The 13,240-nt window shown below is 46.4% G+C and overlaps 1 protein-coding gene across 29 annotated transcripts in view; it reads left to right on the forward strand.

Annotated features, from left to right (window-relative positions):
• Window positions 1-4,195: 4,195 nt before the first annotated feature.
• ADGRL3 (adhesion G protein-coupled receptor L3) overlaps window positions 4,196-13,240 on the forward strand; it is an 821,427-nt gene continuing 812,382 nt past the window's right edge. For 19 of the 29 annotated variants that reach the window (XM_073340228.2, XM_073340229.2, XM_073340198.2 and 16 more), the window contains exon 1: window positions 4,196-4,621. The gene's annotated coding sequence lies outside the window, so the exon portion shown is untranslated. Of the gene's footprint in view, window positions 4,622-4,845; window positions 4,867-5,501; window positions 5,776-13,240 lie in introns of those variants that run through there. The other 10 variants (XM_073340212.2, XM_073340214.2, XM_073340217.2 and 7 more) reach the window with 3 other exon arrangements.

Here is a 13,240-nt window from a genome sequence, read left to right on the forward strand (position 1 = left end):
GGTGGAGCTGGGTCCACGTTCCTGAATATTGGTGGAGCACGGGCACCAGGGGCCCATTTAACTCACCGCCTATGCAGTTCTCCCAACTCGAAGCTAGCTAACCCACACACCCTTCTCACATGCACTGCCAGTCTGCTATTTAAGCTGCTTCCTCTCCTGCGAGGACTGCAGGGGGATCTCCTGGAAGGCAGATATTGGAGGGGACAGAAGGCAGACCTAGGGGGATAGGGTGGAGGTGGGGAAGCAGAAAATATGGGAGTGGAAGAGGGACATAGGGAGGATGAAAGTTGAGTAGGGGGAAGGGATGGAAAATGGGGTTAGGCAGGGACTGAACGGGATGCAGGTGGGCACTGGGGGAGAAGTTAGGTACAAGGTTGGAAGCCCAGGGGAAGCACAGGCAAGGATGACACGGGGAGGAACCCATGAGGTAAGGCAGAGGGGTGGGGAACTCAGGTGAAGATGGGGATTTGGTGCAAAGCTGTAGGGAGGCAGCCAAAGCAGAAAGAGGAGAGCAGTCAGGAAGAAGAAGCAATGGAAAGAAACAGAAAGCTGGAGGAGTTAGGAGGTGTTACTGGAGGATTTTTTGTATGAGTATAGATGCAGATAGGTGAGTTATGCTGGGAGTTAACAGAAAGTGCATCATTTGCTGGCATACAAATATATGTTCCATTGTTTATTAATTTGTCATATCAATGAAGTTAGTGTTGTTGTACACTGCAAATAGCTCCCAGATTGCAAAGCTCTTAAAATGGTGTGAGCTGCGGGAATGGTTTGAAAGCGACTTATTGCTGGGGGTCCTGACGCCATCCAGCATCTTTACAGTGTTGCTAACCCCCCCCATTCAAAACCCGGGCATCAGACCCCCCCAAAAGTCCTGAGATTGGCCCCCAAGGCATGAGGTTTGTTTAAAAAAGCCCACACAGATGTACTGTGGTTTTTGGTCTGTCTTGATTTTTGAACTCCCCTTGTCCACCATGTGTGCGCGTGTATGACTTAGTGTTGCCAGTGCTCCCAAATGCTCCCAGTGGTGCTGGCCCCCGCTACTGGCCGTCTGGTAGTGTGGCATTCCCAGCGTTTCCCCCAAAATCTATTTAAATGTGTGTTCCCCCCATCCCTACATCTACCCACCCCCTCGCCCATCAAGTAAATATGCAGCACCCTCAGTATTGCCCCCCACCTCTGCTCCTCCAGCAGCTACAGAAGTTCTTCACCCTCCTCTCCCTACCAGTCCTGGCACTGCAGGAACATAAGAGCGGCCAGACTGGGTCAGACCAAAGGTCCGTCTAGCCCAGTCTCCTGTCTTCTGACAGTGGCCAATGCCAGGTGCCCCAGAGGGAATGAACAGAACAGGTAATCATCAAGTGATCTATCTCCTGTCGTCCATTCCCAGCTTCTGGCAGTCAGAGGTTTAGGGACACCCAGAGCATGGGGTTGCGTCCCTGACCATCTTTGGATAATAGCCATCGATGGACCTATCCTCCATGAACATATCTAGTTCTTTTCTGAACCCCATTATAGTTTTAGCCTTCACAACATCCCCTGGCAACAAGATCCACAGGTTGATTGTGTGGTGTGTGAAGTACTTCCTTTTGTTTGCCTATTAATTTCATTGAGTGGCCACTGGTTCATTATGTGGAGGAGTAAATAACACTTCCTTATTCACTTTCTGCACACCATACATGATTTTATAGATCTCTAGCTATCTTGGTGCTCTCTTTTCCAAGCTGAAGAGTCTCAGTCTTTTTACTCTTTCCTCATACGAAAGCTATTTGAATACCCCTAATAATTTTTGTTGCCCTTCTCTGTAGAGGGTGACCATACGTTCCGTTTTGGCCAGGATAGTCCCTTTTTAAAGTGCGGTCCCGACTTTTTTGCAAAAGTGAGCGTTTGGCCCATTTGCTCTTGCCAACTTCATCAGTTGGCAAGAGCAAACGGGACAAATGCCCACTTTTGTGAAAAAGTGGGGTGTGGAGGAACATGTGGGGGGAGCGAGTGGCGATGCCAGTCCTGCACAGAGGGGGAGGCAGGGCTTGGGTGGGGGGCAGGCAGGGCTCTAGCAAGCAGCGATGCCAGCTCCCACCTCCTGCTGGCTAGCCCAACACAGTGTCCCGTTTTCCCTTTGGGAAATATGGTCACCCTATCTCTGTACCTTTTCTAATTCTAATATATCTTTATTGAGATGGGGTGACCAGATAACATGCAGTATTCAAGGTGCGGACGAACCATGGATTTATATAGAGGCATTATGATGTTTTCTGACTTCTTATCTATCCCTTTCCTAATGGTTCGTAACATTCTATTCGCTTTTTTGATTGCCGCTGTACATTGAGTGGGTGTTGTCAGAGAGAATGACTCCAAGATCTCCTTCTTGAGTGGTAACAGCTAATTCAGACCCCATCATTTTGTATGTATCGTTGGGATTATGTTTTCCAGTGTGCATGACTTTGCATTTATCAACATTGAATTTCATCTGCCATTTTGTTGCCCAGTCACCCAGTTTTGTGAGATCCTTTTGTGGCTTTTCACAGTAAGTAATTTTGTATGGAGAGGGGAGAGAGAACTGACTGACTCATTATATGACTAGCTGGGTGCTTTCTGCTCTCTCTCCAGAGTTTTTTTGGGATAGGGGAGGGGGCAGTGTTTTGCCTGCCTCCTCCAGCCATCCTGATTGGCTGCTCTTCTCTTAGGAGGCAGGGCAGCAGGGAAGCCAGCCAATTAGAGGGGTGTTTCCTCTTGAGCATGGCTGAACATCCCACCTGAGTGGGAGTTTCTCAGATTGGTTCCCTGGGGGGCTAAGATCTAGTTACTTGCCAGAACTGGCAGTAGCAGTGTAATCACCCTCCTGCAAAAAGAGCTGGAAGGATGGGAGGGGAAGTCAAAAGAGAGGCAGGACAGGGAGAGGAGAGGGGAATATGCAGGCTGGGGTGGGGGAGGAAATGAGAGTGCAGTAGGGTCTCAGAGAGGGAGGAGGGTGAAATTTGAGAGCCCTTGTGTGCAGAGGGAGAGGGAAGTGAAGGGAAGCTGAGAGGTTGCATGGAGGGGTAAGAGAGGCAACTAGAGCTGTGGTCAGGGTACCAGGAAAGAAGTGTGGAGAACAAGGAGGTTTTGGATGATAGGTGCAATCTCCATTGCACCTATCATCCAAAACCTCCTTGTTCTCCAGGAGAGAGTAAGAGAAAGGGATGCTGGAGAGCATGGGCATCAGGTACGGATTGCAGCTGAGGAAACCTGGAGGTGCATGGGCGTGCTGCTCCAGGAGCATGGCCAAAGGGCAGCGCTGAAGTGCTTGGGTGGAGAGGGAGGAAGAGTGGGAAACAACTGCTCCTGGGCGGAGGCACGTGGGGGGCATTGCGCTGTTGTGCGGGATAGGGAGGGGGGCTTTCCTTTCTCTTTAATAATAATAAATATGTGTGTATTCTTTGTATTAGAGCCCCTGCTGAGAACAGGGTCCAGTTCTACTAGGTGCTGTAGGTACACACGGTAATCAACAGTCCCTTCCTCAAAGGCCTTACAACTTCACCTGCTGGGTGGCCACAGGCAAGCGACTCCCCCTGTCTGTGCCTCAGTTTACCCTGCCCCCCTTTGTGTGCTTCGCGGGATAAACTGGTAAGCTCTGTGGGGCAGGGCCTGGCTCTGGGTCTAGGCATGTACAGCGCCTAGCACCGCGGGGCTCCAAGGTGCTACACGCCAGGACCTCAGACCCTAAGCCCGGATTCAGGCTGCCCCCGGAGCCCTAGCCCGACTCCTGCCCCATCGAAGGAACTTGGGGCGGGGGGGGGCGCCCCCCTCAGTGCGCGTGCCGCGCGGTAGGTGGAGCCCGCGTCCGCGCAGCCAGCACGAGCTCCGGAGCCGGGTTTTGCGTGCGGCCGCCGGCTGGCTCTCGGCTCCGCGCCGCCCTCCCGCGTCCCCAGCCCGGCTCGCGCGCTCGCTCGCTCGCTCGCTGCGGGGCTGCAGGCGGCGGCTGGTTGCCCGGCGATGAGGAGGCGGCGGCGGCGGCTCCCGCCCGCCCGCAGCTGCCCGGCTCGCTAAGCCGAGCCCCCCTCGGCGCACGCCGCCCAGGCAGGGGTGGGCTCTGCGGGGGAAGGGGCGGCAGGCAGGCGGGGGGCCCCCGGCGGCCCCATGCGGAGCGCGGCGGCCGCGCGGCGGGGACGGGGGCTCTGAGCCCGGCGGGGGAAGGGGGCGGGGGGATGGTTTTTCCCCGTGGTCTCTCCGCGGCGGCGGCGTCTTTTCTCCGCGAGCGGCGGCCGCCCGGGGCATGACTCTGCCGCAGCCCAGCCGCTGCTCTGCTCCGGGGGGTGCGCGGGGCCGCCGGCCGCGGCCGTAACCTCGCCCCGAAGGGGGGCCAGCCGCGGAGCGGGGAGGCCAGGAGGGCGCCGGGCTCCCCGGCAGCGCCCGCCCCTCGCAGGGGCCAGCAGGCGAGGGAGCGACTTGGGGTTATTCCCCCCTCCTCCCCCTCCACGTTTCCGTGCTTAGCCCCCCCCACCCCGGTGCTGCGTGCGGGGGGCTGGGACCCAGCGGCCGCCCGGCTCCCATGGCCGGCTGGTGGAGGCAGCTCGCCGCCGCTGCAGGTTGCTGAGGAGCGGATGGGGACGGAGCGCCCAGGACCGGGCGAGGACTGAAGGTAACTGCCCCTAAATGCTCCCCCCCCCCGTCGCCTTCTCCTGCCTCGGCCCCCGGCGGAGCGCAGGAGTCCCGCCTCCCCCCCCACCCCCCCGGGGGGCGCTGCACGGCGTGGGTCCCCCAGGGTAGTTTTCGCCCGGAGCGTGGGTTGTCCTGGAAATAGCGCTGTGCGCATCTCGGGGCGCCGGCGGGCGGTGCTGCGCCGCGGGCAGTGCCTGGGCGCCCGGCCGGCTGGGAGCTGTGCAGGTGATGGGGCGACAGGGAGGGGCGGCGCACACTGGGGGGGGGGGGCGATGGGTTTTTATTTTATTTTTTCCTCCCCCCGCCTCCCCTTTTCCGGCTTCCGAGGCAAGGCACCGCGCCTGGCCGCTGGGTTGGTCGGTGTTCTCCTGCGAAATGCCGGCTGTGCAAACCCATCCGTGGCTGGAGGCAGGGAGGGATGCGAGGAAGGGTGGCCCCAGTAAGCCACCGCTTTCCCGGGCGGCGAGCGGGGATATTCGTGCATGCTGCTGAGCTGAGGGGTGGGGGAAGAGGGGTTTCCATCCTACCTTTCCCAGCCTTTCCGGGCACCTCCTCACCCGGCACTGGGAGAGAGACACGGCTGAGGTGTCTTAAGGATTTTAAGAGCCATCAAAGCCTGTCCCCCCTCCTCCCTTGGAGATCTGGATTTTGAAGCAGCCCCTTTTACCGGCTACGGGAGCAGGACTGGCGTACAGCAGAGCGAGGGATGTGAGCAAGAGGGGCCGGCACAGAAGGGTGGAGGATGAAAATTGCATCCCTTTCTTGAGCGCTCGTTTTATTTGCCCATTTAATTGTTTATTTGCTGTTCCCTTGCAATCATCCTGTGACTGTTTAACTTGGAAATCTGGTTGCACGGCTGCTGATTAGTACAGGCGGTGAGCCCGGTAGAGGAACCCGTCCGCATATTCTAGTCTAACAAAGCTCGGCGCATTTAGTGCTCGTGAAGATGTTAGGTGCAGTGCCCCAAAATCTGCACTGTGTCCCTGGGATTTTGTCTTCGAGGGCTGGATCTCATTAACAGACTTAAGTACAATGTCGCCAATGGCAACAGTATAGCCCGGGATAGGTTGTTTTGTTCACACCCCCCCACCCCCAGATGCACAGATGTTTATATTTTGCGAGAGAGATTAGGAGGTAGGTATAAAAGGAACCTCTCGGGTAGGCTTCATGTGTGATTTTTCTCTGTGGTAGTTAAAACAATTTGTAAACAGCCGAAAAAAGGAATTGCTGTGTATCTCTGTAACAATCGTAGCTACAGGCAAAACAACTGATGTCTGTTGTATTTACTTTCCCATTCACATTACTGGTGAGGAAGTATTAGAATTCTTGCACTCCCGGTTTGGATTCCATGCAGTCAGTTGCTTAGGAAATGTGGAGATGGGAAGAGACAGGGAAAGGGGGAAAATGCCTTCTGTGTCTTGCTATAAGGCAGATAGGCAGCCTGCTAGTTTATGATTGCTTTCTGTATTTTTGCACGGATTATTCCAAAGCATTAGATCAAGATTTTCAAAACCAAGCCAAGAAAAAAAATCATTCTTCAGTGAAGTCTTTTGGAGGCTTCTCCGTTATCATTTTGAAACGCTATCTAGTAAGAGAGCGTAGCCAATACTAGCTGTTTGATATTGAGAAATAGTGTGTGTTTTGTGGAGCCAATATATCATAATTTCCAGGGTTCGGGGTACAAAAATGCTTCCACTGTGTATTCATTTTGGAAAAATTGTTCTACAGTTTTATGGGCTATATAAGGTGTACGATTTAAAGGGACCGCTCTCCAAAAAAGAGAAAAATCTACCCTGTACTTATTTAACAGCAAGAAGAGAGAAAATTCCATGTATCAGTGTCAGTGTTTGGTTACAAACTTAAGGTTAGTGCTCTATTATGATTTGTTTTTCTTAAGGTAGAACAACTCACCTCAAATTTCATTAGCCACAATATTAATAGTGGTGATACAATCCCTTTGTTGTGATTCAAACTGCTGCTGTTTTGGTGTTTGTTATAAGTCTGTTTTCCTTATTTAGCATAAAGTACTAAAGGTAACTGTATTGTCTCCTGTTACTACACCAAACCAAAACAACAACAAAATGAACACAGATGCAAATCCTTTGCATATCGATTTCCACATGTTCTGAGGTTCTTAAAAGGAAAATATTGAATTTTGACTCACCCCTCACTCAGATTAATTAAGATATAGTTTATCTTTTGGAATGCATGGGGGAGACAAAACATTTAATATTAGTATAAAGCGTGTTTAATTGCAAGGCAGGTTAGCCGCAGAAAAACAGTGAGCTATAATTTTTGAATATATAAGCAATTTAATACTGTTTAGCAAGCGTAAGGTTACCAATTCTCCCTTCTGCTGTTTTTCTGCTCAAGATAGGAGTTGGTTGTTGAGGGAACATGGAATGATTTGTTTCTCAATCTAGAAAATTTATCCTAAGTGTGTCCAAGGCTGTACATTTGAAGATTTGGTATCATCAATGTCCTTTGTTTCCTAGCAGCATGTGTTCCATAGTATTCATACATTCCACAGGTTGTGATGTCATCTGGGTTGTGTCCATCTCTGTTGTAGGGTTTAGCCGAAGGTGATGTGGTAGGAGTGCTTGAGTTTTGTTCCCCAACTGATCTTGTTAATTAAAGAATACAGCACACACCCTGTTGCTTCCCTGAGATACAGTTGGTTCTATTGTCTGCAGACGATAAAAGAAGTGATTGCTTCCTTAGGTACATGTAAAATGTGAGCAGAGTTTAGGTGAAGATGTGAGACCTCCCATTGAATCTACTGACTGGACAGTGGTACATTTTGCACGTGTTACAACATAGTAAATTACAAAGCTTCTCAAGGTATTTCACAGCCTTGTGAGAGAAACCAGATTATTCTTTCCATGAAGCCTAAATTGGAAGATCTTTAAAAATACTTGTGCTAGATGTGGCCTCTTACATTTAATGGGTTTTTTTGGAGGTGTGTGCTTTGTTCAGTCTCCTTTTTGTTGAGTTTATAAAGGTGTGGCATGGACCTCTTTAGCCAACACTGTTATTTTATTAAAAATAATTTCTGTTGATCTGAGAAGATTGAAGAACATTAAAATAGATTTGTTTCCATTATTTTCTAATTCATTTAGGATTTATGGAAGTGACTAATCTACGAAACAATTAAGAATTAAGGATGGGCAAACTGTATTAGTATTTGACGTTTGTATAGCGTGCCTGACTTATACACTTAGTCAGTGTGTCCAACCAAAAATATATTCCCTGCCCTGAGGATTTTTCACGTTGGAAGCATGAATAAGTACAGTGCCAATAAAAACAAGTATGAGGTATAGAGAAGAGTGTGGTCATTGGAACGGGAATGCTTGCTAGAACTGGGGACATTTCATGAACAATATGGTCTAAGTGCATGTGGGGAGAAGCGGGAGGGCTGGTGTGCATTATTAGAGGTTTATTTTACACTGTCCATACCTGAAATAAGGTGCAAAGACAGGTGAGGGAGGTGGGACTGAGACAGCAGAAAGGGCTTATAGGAAGAGACAGGGTGTGTAGTGTGGATTTTTGGCCAGAAACGTTACCTGGAGTGCAGTCAGTTCATTTAAGTTTTTCACATGAGTGCTGGCTCTGTATTTTTCTTTGAAAAAATTAATTTGCTCAGTAGATGTGAGAGGGTCGATGCTAGGATCTAGGGTGATTCTGGCTAGAAAACTCATTCTCTTGGTATGCTCTATCTAGGGAAAATCCAGAAATAATACTAAAAATTTGATCTCAGAGATGCTTAGGTCATGCTGAGTGCTGGGTCTCATAATCTTAGTAGCTTATTGGGGAGAATTCTGGGGCTGTTGAATAGCATAGAGACGCACAGAGACCTGCCACTCTTTTGCTGTTTCTAAATTTGTTAGTCTCTAAGGTGCCACAAGTATTCCTTTTCTTTTGCTGTTGTCATTGGTTGGGCTGGTTGTTGTAGTGGGATTAAGAGGCACTTACTACATGTGTAAGAACTCAAATGACCTCACTCCAGTTCCTTGAACTTCTAGCTGTTCTCTGCTGATGTCTTTTTCCTCCTACAGCTGCCCAGTAGCTATAGCAAGAATACTGAAAATGCACTCTATCCATATCTATATATAAAAATTTAAATGTTTACAGTGTGAAGAACCATGTTCTAGGCTTTGTTTGTAGCCATTTACTCTCCTATGGGATATTTGTAGAACACTGGAACATTCTTTGTCATCCTTAAGTATGGCTATGCCAGCCTCTGATACAAAGTTTTCACAACTGGTGTTTGGCAAGCTTTTCAAGTTACAGCTCCTAACTCCTTATGTAGACACCTTTGCAAGTTTTCTAATTTTCACAGGTTTCAGAGTAACAGCCGTGTTAGTCTGTATTCGCAAAAAGAAAAGGAGTACTTGTGGTATGCATCCACGGTATGCATCCGATGAAGTGAGCTGTAGCTCACGAAAGCTTATGCTCAAATAAATTGGTTAGTCTCTAAGGTGCCACAAGTACTCCTTTTCTTTTTGCTAATTTTCACAGGCGTTGAGCATCCAGCGGTAACCACTGATTTTTGAAGACACTCAGAGCTTCTGTGTGCTCAGTACATCTGAAAATCAGGCCACCTACTTTAGGTGCCTAAACAGAGCTGTAGGAGCCTGACCATAGGCACCCACTTTTAAAGTCTTGGCTATTTATCTATAGAGAAACTGACTTATACTCAAATCTTTGATGTGATTCCTCACAGCCTAAAATTGTATTCCATTGTCCGTACTGTAGCTCTGAGTTAGCTGTAGTTGGAGTAATGCACAAGATACCTAGTTTAAAACACTTGTCATTTGTCATATTTCTGTATGCTGGCCATGGTGCTTTAAAGTTGGCTTGTGCAGGGACCAACTTGATTTTAAGTTTTGTTGTCCCCAATGAATACTGGCTTCTAGCTACAAATTCTTCATTAATGTCAGCAAGAAGCAGTTTCATTCCAGACTACGCTTTGTGTAGAGTGCATATGTAAATGTGTTCTTGCTCCCTCTAAAGTCACCAGTGGCAAAACTTTTATTGAATTTAATGCGAGGTTAGAGCCTGTAATTAAGTATCTATGGCAGTATGGGGCCAACTGGGAGATGTGAGGCAGAAAAGAAATTTGATAAATTGATGGGCCCATTGTGCAAATTGTGAGTTCCTCCATTCAGTGGTGTATATGAGGAACTTGAAGCACGAAGCCAGCTTCCAATTTCAGCTGCAGGATGGATGTGTTGGTCAATTAGCACACCAAAGGTTTGTTTATGGTAGGGTAGAATCTTGCTTGGCAAGCAATCAAAAGTTAAGTTTCTCTTTTCTGGACTACCTTTTTGATTGTACAACAGCACTGTCCAATGGGATTTATCCTAACTGATTGAAACCACCATTCATTTCCTCTAGGAGAGACTGGGATAACTTGGTGTACATAGACTAAAACAAAACACATTTTTAAATGTCTTTGTTGCGGATCATGGTATGGTACAAATTAATAGAATACAATATTGCAGTTCTGCCACCAGTTAATCAGAATTTCATTGCCACGTTTTTTCATTTATACTTCAAACAATTTGCACACTCTTCTAAGGGAATACTGTTGAGTTCAGCAAGAGTTGGATTGGACCTTGGGGGTTGGAAGGTGGGTGCGTGTGTGTATAATATATATGTATGCGCATGAGTATATATTTGAACATATAAACCAACAGATCATTTTGTTGAAAACTTGAGCTGTTGGAAAATATTGTGACTTCTTCTACTACATCATCTGTAGTTAAACACTTCAGTACAGAAGTGCCCAACATCTGACAGCATAGTCTGTAGAATATATTGTGTGCAATTGAAACAAATTCAGCTAGGAAACCTAACACAGATCAAGTCTTCAGTTTCTGGTTTTTTGGAACCACTTAGAATGAACAGTCAAGATGGAGAAAAGAATATCTATTGATCAAAATTGAAAAGGACTGACACTAAAAGGAGACCTAGCTACAGTAAAAAGAAAAGGAGTACTTGTGGCACCTTAGAGACTAACCAATTTATCTGAGCATAAGCTTTTGTGAGCTACAGCTCACTTCATCGGATCCGATGAAGTGAGCTGTAGCTCACGAAAGCTTATGCTCAGATAAATTGGTTAGTCTCTAAGGTGCCACAAGTACTCCTTTTCTTTTTGCGAATACAGACTAACACGGCTGTTACTCTGAAACCTAGCTACAGTATTGTTTCAAATGTATTTCTATATATTTTCAGCATCTCTGTTCTAGGAGTTGATATAATATCCTTGTAAGAAGCAATATTTCAGTCTTAATGAACCAGTGTAAATAATTGAGACCTTGAAGTCTGATCTGTGTATTTTTAAAACTATAGTGAGAACATATAAATGAAAATCAAGATAGGTTGCATTTCATGGGTCATGAAAGGAATGTTGCTCGGAGGAGAGTAAAGCTGTATTTAGAAGCAGTGAGTCCGATATTAAATTACACATGTAACTTAAATGCCTAATTGTCATTAAGTTTACATAGCATCTGTTAAGATATTGCATAACAATGTCAATTTTATGAAATGATACCTTTTATTTGGTAAAAATAACACAGTCAACATTTCAGTGATTAAGCAGGAGGAATTCTAGTAATTATAAACTGAATACTTCAAATCTAACTTCCATTGTAGTCAATAGCAAAACTTTGACTTCAATGGATACAAGGTTGGGCCCTTGGTTTAATTTTTCTCACTGCATTTGCTTTGAGCAGATTAAGCCAGATCCTCAACTGGTATAAATTGGCATATGCTGATTACACCATCTGAGAATCTGACCCACTGTATCTGAACACAGCTATGGGAATTGAATGTTTCTGAAACTTAAGTCAAGCATCAAGACTAAAGGGCCTGATTCTATAAAGGAATCTCCATGATTGTGATTTTATGACCATGCGGAGTCACACTGAAGTCACTGGGACAGTATATTGGCATGAAGGTCTTTGGATGATTACTGATTTAAAGTGTGTGAATATAAGTGGCTCTGTTATAATTAGGTCCCTCCTAAGGAGTTGAAATGTTTGATTCCAGTGCCCCAAAAGCTGATTTCTCCTGTTCTGAAGACTGTCCTAAAGGAGGTGAACCTCTGAGCAATTTGTAAATCTCCCGTAAACTACGTGTGTGTGTGTGTGTGTATAATGATTTTAAAAACATTATGTAGTATGTGTTTTAAAAGATATCAGTCTTCTCCCGAATGACCCTTCCACCCATCCCCCCCACTCACCAGCCAAGTAGCTAATTACAGATGTAAATCTGCTGTTTGAACTTTTGAAGGGGACCCTCTGTTAGAGGGATAGGAACGCTGGGCTAATCCAGTGATTTCTGTTAGACATGAGGTAACGTTATTTTTCATTCTGACTATTGAAAATGGAAACAAATTGCTGCTAGTGGAGAAGCTATAGCTCTCTGTTTTCTGTTTTTAAGATGCTTTCAGTGCTTCATGGAGAGAATTGTGTGGAGAGAAAATGTCTTGCTTTTTATTTTTTCCTTTGTCCCTTCCCTTATGTGTTAAAGATGTAGGTATGAAGAAAAGAAAATCTTGGGTCAAAATGCTCAAACATGGCTGAGTGAAGTTATTCATCCAAATTTAAGCACTGATTTTAAAAGTGGCGCAATTTTCCGAAGCACTGAGGAGCCACAGATTTCCTTGAAGTCTGTGTTGGCCCTTGTTTATATACTCCTGCAGCCTCTTTCCACTCGGGAGTGATTGGACCCAGTCCATCTTCCATTGTGGTCAATGGGAATTTTTCAGCTAGCTTCAACTGGAATGCGATTGGAACTGTAATCTCATCATGAATGTAAATTTCACAGCTACTAATGGTGGCATCCCAGGATTGACTTCAGCTGAGGGATACATTGCAAAGAGCCATGAATCTTACGGAAAACTTTGGGGGAAAAAAACGATTTAAAAAACGGACAGTGACACATCATTTTGACAGTACCAGGACTTTTGTGTACAAACCATGTTTTGCTTTCAAGTTTATCACCAGCTTTTTAAGCTTTGTACTACTGAAGTTAATTGGAAATCGGCAGAAAAAAAAATAAAAAAAAAAAGATTTGAGGGATTCCTTCAGTGGATGGCACTCTTACCCCAAAAAAGTTTGCTTACATCACTGTTGTAAATCAAGATGAGACCTTGCATCTCAGATTTCAAAGAGGATTTAAATCAGAAAGGTACTACAGGAGTTCCAGAGTTATACAGGTTTAAATCTGAAATAAGCAAATTTCTCTTTTTATGCAGAAATGAATAACATGTTTTTAAAAGCTGGGGATAAAACATTTAAATTAAACGGCTATATCCATATATGTATAGGTCTGCTTGCCCACTGGGATGAGGGAAAGGCTGTAACACACGGAGCTTTGGAGCAGTTGACCTTTTTTAATGTACCAAATTTGTTGTGCTAGAGTATGCCACAAGAAAAGGGAAACATGAAGTAGAAACTACACCCCCATTCTGTTTGATTGGCTTGTATTGCTGTTTACAAGTCCCGCAGAGGCAGTGTGTGTTGCTATTCAGTACAGCTCCAGAAACTGAGCATTAGCTTAAGCCTGTGAGAATAGGGGAGGGACCAAAGCC

The sequence above is a fragment of the Lepidochelys kempii genome, chromosome 4, assembly GCF_965140285.1.
Source record: "Lepidochelys kempii isolate rLepKem1 chromosome 4, rLepKem1.hap1, whole genome shotgun sequence".
In the NCBI taxonomy this organism is placed as follows: Eukaryota; Metazoa; Chordata; order Testudines; family Cheloniidae; genus Lepidochelys; species Lepidochelys kempii.